A 7,657-nucleotide genomic window follows, 5' to 3' on the forward strand; every position below is an offset into this window, starting at 1 on the left:
CTGCTGCGCGAGCTGCACTGGCTGCCAGTGGCCTTCCGGGTACGCTTTAAGGTGCTAGTCACCACCTTCAAAGCGCTCCATGGCATCGGTCCTGGTTATCTCCGAGACCGCCTCCTGCCGCAGATTCCCTCCCACAGGCCGGTACGCTCCCACAGAGCGGGCCTCCTCAGGGTGCCGTCGGCCAAGCAATGTCGGCTGGTGACCCCCAGGGGGAGGGCCTTCTCTGTGGGTGCCCCCACCCTCTGGAACGAACTACCCCCCGAGATCCGGATGATTCCGGATCTCTTAACCTTCCACCGCGCCCTCAAGACATGGCTTTTTCAACAAGCGGGCCTGACCTAGGGTGAGTTTTAAATAGGGATAATTTTTAATGATTTTAAAGTTTCAGGGGATTTTTAAAGATAATTTTAATTGATCGGCCTGTTTAAATATTTCTTTTTAATTCGGTTTTTAATTATTGTATTTGTATTGTAGTTTTTATGAGGCTGTTAGCCGCCCTGAGTCCCATGAGGAGAAGGGCGGGGTATAAATTAAATTATAAATAAATATTCTGTTCCATTTGTTTCTCCAAGGACAGAATCAGAGAAAGAATTATTTATGAGCCTGCTGCCTCAAGCCCTATATTTCATGGCAAATTAGGTTGGCTAAGGTTGGCAAAGGAGCTTGGCACAAGAGGTATCTTCCTTTTGATACTAATCCATGACTGAATCCATCTGGACTTGTCACCTGTCTACTTTTGTCAGGGCACTAATGGGGTCAGCATTTTCCTTCCTGTCTCTCTTACTCCAAAAAGGTCAAATCTTTCCCTTCCCCTCTTTTCTGAATACCCTCCATTACAAGGCCTACAAAGAATGAGTCCATCTGCTTTTCCAATGTGATTGTAGTGACATAAACAATGGAGAAAACAAATGACCAAATATGTATAATTAAATTTATACATTTGATTTCACTAGAGGGAGAAGGGTTTGTGAATAAGGAATTAAAAAGGAACCCATGTATTATTCATAGCAGGAATTTCAGCAGACTAGAGGAAATTAAATCCACCTCAAATTTGCTGGAATGTTCCTCTTTAAAAAATGACAGATTTGTGCCAAATCCAAGCTCTTACTTCATAAATTACTCCCAGACCTTCCTGTTCTCACTTAAGCTATGTGAAACCCTGTACTTTTGCCCATTTGGCAAAGCCTTTGTAATTCTCCCATTCTAGGCCATTCTTTGCCCTATTTCTTGTATGTTTTGGAAAGCTGGTTAGACCTTTTTTCATTAAGACAATTGGATGATTTTAATACAGAAATTGACAATGTGGTACATATGGACATTTCCCTTGGTGGATGGCAGGCTCCTTGCTCCATCTTGGTCCATGTTCAGCTTGGTTTCCCACTGAGATATTTCACAAAGGTAGCCTTGGTGTCCTTATCAGGGATGAAAACCATAGTCTGCTACCATGTTGATTCTAGGGAAATCATTGACAATGGGATACTATGACTAAACGGGTTGGAAGATGGAAACCCAAGTATTATGATATTTCCAATTTTATGAGCAGGATAGCAATCAGGAGGTGACCATGAGAGTTTTTGGTCTGATACCATGATACTTGAATAGGGTATTTACTACTAAATAAAAACACTAAAAACAAGAAGAAATACAGCAATAAAAATGAAGAATAAAAGATGGTGAAGATGATCCAAAAAAACCCTGACAGGAATGAAAAAACAAACCCACACAATTCAATCACAATCTTGAAATCATTGGGGATGGCCACCCAGAGATCTGGTGTAGTCCACATGCCATTCCACAGCAGTGATGAACTGAATGAAGGCCAAGGAATGGAAGTTGAAGCCATATCTGGCAGATTTTGTACAGATTGTTGAACAGATTGAAGTGATGAAGTAGTTTTTCCTTCAAAGAAAAAGGTGTATATCTCTTTTATTTCAATTTGTCCCTAGGAATTGCATGCCAGAGTGAATGTATGCATGTCAAGGTGGATTTATGTCCAGTTTCAACTACAGTCCTGATGACTTCATAATTGAATGACTGCACTGAAGATTCCATAGAAACTGCAAAGTTTTCTGAGAGAAAAATCCCACACCAAGGGTCCACTATCAGAATCATTCTTTCTCTAATAGCTACCCTTCAAATTTCAGAAAAAAGTCACAGACAGAAGAGCCTTTTTCATGTATATGACTTTAGAACATACACTGGAAAGAAGCTATTAGACTGCTGTGAAGCTTTAAAGATGTGTTTTGCTTTGATGAAGCTTCATTTTAATCAATCTATCTAACCAGATTTACAGGTTTATTTCAGTGCAGGAAAAGAAATCAGGGGACTGTACAACAATGAAGATTTGTTTTGCTGAAGTGATTTGGGCTGTGGAGGTATGTTTACTTTTTAAACTCTTAAACCCTGAAAGCTCTTATTTTTAAGTTGGAATATGAGATGACCTTTGTTGGATAATTTTAAGATTACTGTGCTTTCTTCAACCCTGATACCTTTGTCTTAAAAGTGGTGCTGGGGAATCTTTTGAATGATATTGCATCTAAACCTTGGAGGCTTTTCATCTGAAGGTGAATAGAGCTAATTTTTTGTAAAGCATCTATCAGTCCTGTCATCTTCATCCCATTCTACCAAAAAATGAGCCTTGAGACTAGACATTTTTTCCCTCATTGAATTTCTAAACCCAATTTGGCTCAAACTAAATTGCCTTGCCTTTGATTTTTCAAAGGCAAACTCGGGTAAAATCATGTTTCTTTTACCTTCAACTCAACATTGACCTAGATGGCTTTCCTTTAGGTCAGAGATAAGCAGCTTGCAACCACAGCTTCTATTTAGGACCTCTCTGGCTAGGATTGCTGAAAACAGACAGCAGTTTCTTGCCATTGTGAGTTAGGGAAGCGGATTAAAAATAACAATGTAGACCCCAAGAGAGGGATCTCATATTTAAAAAGCAAAACAGAACTTTCAAATTATTCTCTTACATGTCTGGAAATGGTTCTGCTTCCAAAATCTTTTTTCATCAAAAAGGTGTCAACCACTGATAGTCTTAGAGGTCAAAACCCTAACCCTTGACTCTAAAAGAAGCTGGAAGCAACACACACAAAGCAGGGATGGTATACAATATGAGCATCATCTAGTCCCAGATTAAATTCATTTTTTTAACCACCTGTATTTTTTGAATTATGTCCAAAAGTTACCCTGGATGCAACACAATACATTTCTCCAAACAAGACTAGCAGAAAACACTTAATATCTTCAGACACAATCTTGGCTGGTGGACAGGTTAGGTATTCAGTCTCTGTCAAAGGAAAACTAAGGGATCTTATTTATTGTGTATACATTTTTTTTAATTTTTAAAACTTGTATTCAACATGCAATTCATTTCAACTTCAGGTATAATGAAAGTCAGAATTGGGGGGACATCTGAAACATCTGTTTTGTGATATTGAATTATAATATTGAATTATAAAAATATATTTGTTACTTTAAACATCTTTGAATATATATTACTTCCACATTTGTATATGCTTTAAAGAATTTATTTCATAGTACAAGTGAATTGGGCTATGCTAATTTGCTCACTCTGATTGTAGGGAGTGGATTTTATATATTATAAGAAATTACTATATCCATGATCAAATACAATGTGCTTTAGATAGCAATTCTATGTTATTATACAGAAGAAATTCCAAGTGAATTCAGTAGCATTTACTACTGAGTAGATAAGCATGGGATTGCTCTAATTTTTGGGTTGCTTTAGGAAGGTATCTGACTATCAAAGAATGACCTGATTATATGGGATGCATACATTTGTCCCATACAGAAGGAGAAGCAACTTGTGATATTATTTTGACATTTAACAGTTTAGCACAGAAGCAGTTTAGACTATAAGCAGCAAGTAACTGTATAAAGGTACTGAATGAGCGTTGGTATGGAATCTCCCACAGGATAAATAATTCAGTAGGTTTATTTCTAAGTAACATGGTCTATGTCAAAACAACAAATATCCAATATGTGAACAGTCTATATTTCTTTACTTGATACCCTGCTTTTCTGCTGGGGTGACTATCTACAGTGAAAAAAACAAATTTAAGAAATAAAGAAAATAGCCAAAATTAAAATTATATATTAAAAGCAACACTAAATTTGATAGCAAAATCATTTCACTATCAAAATGAAAATTTACACAATCAAAATGAAAAATGATGCCCATATTCAGTAGAGTTTTACATCACTCATAAGATCACTATATACATTTGACTCCTGGCTATTGCCTAGACAAGTTCACATAGTTTTATTGGCAAAACTTTCAGAAGTGGTTTACTACTGTCTTCTTCCTACAGCTGAGAGACAAGAACTAATTTTGTGTGCATTCTTGGGAAACCTAAGATCTGTAAACATATATAGCACTCAAACCTCCATTCTGAATATCTGTAGTCCAAGATCACAGTACATGGGCAAGCAGTAGGAAAGATTGCATGAAACTCTCCTGCACTGGACACACATCTATTCATTTTACTTCCATTTCCCTGGTGTGTAGTTTTTCTAAAGGAACACTTTGGACATCTTTGCGAGCTGTGATCCTCATTTTCCAACTCTGTGGGTTTAATTTCCATTTTTGGCCAAGTGGACAAAAATTTTCTTTTCACCTGTATTCTGATCCGGCAAGGAACAATCAAGTTCTTTTGATATGATTCCAAAAAGGAGTACTTAGGAGTACTTGGAGGCAGGAATGTAGCACCTACCTGCAACTTTTCAAAAGGACCACATGCAATCCCGGGAAAAGTAGCAACATATTGCATTTGGGATGCTGTGTGTTCTGCAGTTCTTTTTAGAACTGAATCTGAAGCACTTTACAGACATTCTTTTTTTAAAATCTATTTCTTCTTCCTCCTCCAAAGTGATGTTGTATTTTGCTGCATCCAAACCCACCATCTCTACAGATGGGGAGAAAAATGTTTGAGGATTGGTACCCAAGTTTGTATGTAGGGTTTTGCTTGAGTTCAATGACATACATAAAGTTCTGCAGCTAGCATCCTTCACCACAGTCTGCCTTCATTCAATCTTCCCCCCCAACAGTTGATCAGCACAAAATCCACAGCTGTTCTCCTCATGTTCATTTTTTATAATAAATGTTTTTTTCTTCATTGTAGAACAGCTTTATTATTCCCTCCAGAATGTCTTTTATCTTGGAGAGGTTTTGCCTGACAAAATTAGAGGCTTTGTGTGAGTACTGTGAACTAAAACGTGAACCATGGAATACATTATGCTGATATTTTAATGATGGGTTCAAAAGAAAAACTCCTCTTAGAAAAAAAGGATTTATAATTCATGGAATTTAAAGCATGGGGGAAGAAGATAAGCAAATTTGTCTCTTCCTTAAGCCACATGACATCTCTAGAGCAGACTTTTAATTTACCCCATCTTCAGAGACATAATCTGTCCCTCAATCCAAAATCTGAGACCCGATAGTTTCTTTTCTAGCTACTACTAGTAGTACTAATATTACTAACACTACTACATTTGTGTTGGAAGCACCTACCAAGGCACTTCCAAGTTGAAAGGATTAGCCAGTGACATCAACTTTTCCAGAGGGCTCCTTTCATGTCCCTGTGATTTTTCCCATCAAAGTGGTACCTATTTATCTACTTGCATTTGCATGTTTTTGAATTGCTAGGTGCGCAAGAGCTGAAACAAACAGATGGGAGCTCTTTCTGTCATTCAACTCATGCTCACGTGTTTTGAACTGCTCAGCTGCTTCTAGCTAGCAGTTATATGAAGTGAATTAAAACTAACACTGCCACACGGTGTGCAGTAGTGAGATGGGAAAATGTCACCATGTCCCATTCAGGTTTCTGTTCTACAGCAAGTTCTGAAAAATACAAAAAAGACTAAGTATTTTTCTAGTCTTTGAGTTGAGCTTTGCACCAGATACCCAATTATGCATCCTTAAACAATACAGAATAGCAACAGCTGAATGTCTGTTTAGTGCTTTTAGGATTCATATAAAAAGTTCTTTCTGAGAGGGTTTTTAGTGTTTTTCTTATGAAAGTGACCTAGGAAGGTAAGTCACATGGTGTCAATCGAAATATATTAATTACCACTTACACCCAGCAGGAATATTCTCTCATTTCCAGGACAAAATGGATTCATTGAAATGAAGTAACAAATAAATGGGCTGATTTAAATATTAATAAGCCAGATGCCACAGTAAAAGGCCAGTATTCAGTTCTTTACAGCTTTCAAGCCTTTACGTCAGCCATGTTGTTTCACTTTTCCAAAATAGCCGTTGTTCCACCAAACCAAAAGGTATGAAAAGAATCAGACTGGGATATTAATTCTTTGTGCCAAAGGCAACTTGGGTATAACTGTAAATCATTGCAGAATTGCAATGAAAGAAATGCTTAGGATAGCATTCTGGTTTCAGAAATCCCCCCCCCCATCTGAAGGAAAGTAAATTGGATGGAACAGACTAGTTTTGGGGTAATTGCACCAATGGGAATATGCTATCTGCTGCAGACATCAATTGTGCTGGTTTATCTCAGCATCCTTAGTTTGTGGTTATCAGGAGCTGCTCCCAATAAATGAGCAACTGAGAGACAATAACTGAAAGGCAATTATATGACATGAATACAACAGCACTTATATTGTGTAGTATAGCAGGGAAGCTTTTTCTCGTTGTTCCTCCAGCTGTTACTTTAGATAACACTTTAATTTCAAGCTGTCAGCTGGATGATTTTCCTGACTTAAATTTCTTCAGGATTCTACCCCGCCACGCATTGATAAATTGTCCTAGTGAAAGATGGAAGCGCTAGAAAATAAATAAATAGTTTTCTAATAGAGAGGTTGCCTAGTTGGATTAGAAATCTTGTCCCTGATATCTCCCATCCTGCTGGACAATTTGAATGCACTTCAGTATGGATGCTAACTCAGGTTCAGCCTGATGTTGATTCAAGAAAAACTGAGGAGGAGGAGGAAAGAGAATCCTCATGCTGGTTTCAAGTCATTCAGATGCCAAAAAGGCCAACACAGTGCTAGGCTACATTAACAGAGGGATAGAATCAAGATCACGTGAAGTGTTAATACCACTTTACAATGCCTTGGTAAGGCCACACTTGGAATACTGCATCCAGTTTTGGTCACCATGATGTAAAAAAAGATGTTGAGACTCTAGAAAGAGTACAGAGAAGAGCAACAAAGATGATTAGGGGACTGGAGGCTAAAACATATAAGGAACGGTTGCTGGAATTGGGTATGTCTAGTTTAACGAAGAGAAGGACGAGGGGGGACATGATAGCAGTGTTCAAATATCTCAGGGGCTGCCACAAAGAAGAGGGAGTCACCCTATTCTCCAAAGCACCTGAAGGCAGGACAAGAAGCAATGGATGGAAACTAATCAAGGAGAGAAGCAACCTAGAACTAAGGAGAAACTTCCTGACAGTTAGAACAATTAACCAGTGGAAAAACCTGCCTCCAGAAGTGGTGAATGCTCCAACACTGGAAGTTTTTAAGAAGAGACTGGACAGCCATTTGTCTGAAATGGTATAGGGTTTCCTGCCTGAGCAGGGGGTTGGACTAGATGACCTCCAAGGTCCCTTCCAACTTTATTATTATTATTATTATTATTATTATTATTATTATTATTATTATTATTATTATTATT

General features: G+C 38.0%; 1 protein-coding gene across 1 annotated transcript in view; it reads right to left on the minus strand.

The window, feature by feature from the left end:
* The window catches only part of PCSK2 (proprotein convertase subtilisin/kexin type 2), a 100,377-nt gene that overhangs the window by 36,472 nt on the left and 56,248 nt on the right, over positions 1 to 7,657 (minus strand). The window lies entirely within an intron of this gene.

Source organism: Protobothrops mucrosquamatus, unplaced genomic scaffold, assembly GCF_001527695.2.
Source record: "Protobothrops mucrosquamatus isolate PMUCROS unplaced genomic scaffold, P.Mucros_1.0 scaffold_45, whole genome shotgun sequence".
NCBI lineage: Eukaryota > Metazoa > Chordata > Lepidosauria > Squamata > Viperidae > Protobothrops > Protobothrops mucrosquamatus.